Source organism: Suncus etruscus, chromosome 18 (assembly GCF_024139225.1).
Source record: "Suncus etruscus isolate mSunEtr1 chromosome 18, mSunEtr1.pri.cur, whole genome shotgun sequence".
In the NCBI taxonomy this organism is placed as follows: Eukaryota; Metazoa; Chordata; class Mammalia; order Eulipotyphla; family Soricidae; genus Suncus; species Suncus etruscus.
In genome coordinates this window covers 57,779,542-57,780,977 of record NC_064865.1, presented here as the reverse complement: position 1 = coordinate 57,780,977, position 1,436 = coordinate 57,779,542, and positions in this window count along the sequence as shown.

The window sequence follows — 1,436 nt, the reverse complement described above, 5'->3', positions numbered from 1 at the left end:
GTGATGAGTGCAGTTGGAGAGATGACTACACTGAAAACTATCATAACAATGTGAATGAATGAGGGAAGTAGAAAGCCTGTCTCGAGTACAGGTGTGCGGGGGTGAGGAGGAGGGAGATCTGGGAAATTGGTGGTGGGAATGTTGCACAGGTGAAGGGGGCTGTTCTTTACATGACTATAATCATACAACTATAATCATATTTGTAATCACAGTGTTTAAATAAAGATGATTATAAAAAAGTAAAAATAAAAAATAAAAAAGGATCAAACTTAAACACCAAACCCAAAGTCAATGACAACAGAATCGATAGCCAATCTTCAACAAGCTATACACAGAGGGGACCAGTTATACTAGAAGTCTGGGGAGCAAAGGATGGGAATGCTGGGAACTGGGGTGGAGGGAAGACAACACTGATGGTGGGAATACCCCTTCTTCAATGTCATTATGTACCTCAAATATTACTGTGAAAGATTTGTAATTCACATTGGTCACAATAAAAATTATTTAAAGTAAATAAATAAATAATTTATTTATATAATAAGTTAACCAGTTTATCACCATTACAGTCACATTTACTTTATTATTAAAATTTTCATATCAATTTCACATAGAAGCAGAAAAGCTGTTTTCTTCTTTTGCTAACTATTCTAATTGTAGGTGGTCTGAGAGAAAATTTAACATTTTTAATTGTTGTTATAATTTACATAGCAAGTAAATAACCATAATAAAGAAATAATGATCATTTTGAACATAAAATGTCCTTTAAATTAATCTGAAAATAACTCATGTTCAACAGACAATAACAAAAGAACATACCTTTTCCTATGTGTTTTTAATTCTCTAGTTCTATTTACTAAAATGTAATGCAGCTAAGAATATAACTTTTGTTCATCCAAAATTGTAAGAATTTTAAATAAAATAATTTAAAATATTAAGCATAATAAAGAAATCTTACAATATGAATAGTACAGTCAAATATGTACATTCTCTTGGGAAAATTAAGTTTTAATAGAACCTTTGAACAATCCATAATTTAATTTTACTACCTATATATAATTCACACTAGTGTAAATATGTGTGTTTCACAAAATCATTAAGTAGTGCTTTCAATAAACCCTGTAATTATAAATTTAGAGACCTCTGAAGAGAAAATTTGAAGATTATGCTTTTTGCTTATGTAGATATTATTGATACATATATTCTCTTAGATGTTTTCTTCTACAACCAAGACTCTATAACTTATTGATCCTCCAGAAGCTTTCATATGTTTATGTCAAAAAATGCTCATTTTCTGCATGTAACTGAAATTTTTTTCATTTATCCCTTACAATTATTTCTGACTTACCCAATTGTATTTTGTTTGGCTTTCTTATTTATTCATGTCTGTTTTTACTAGTTACTAATATGTTGATTATAAAGTAGGACAATATGCAGCT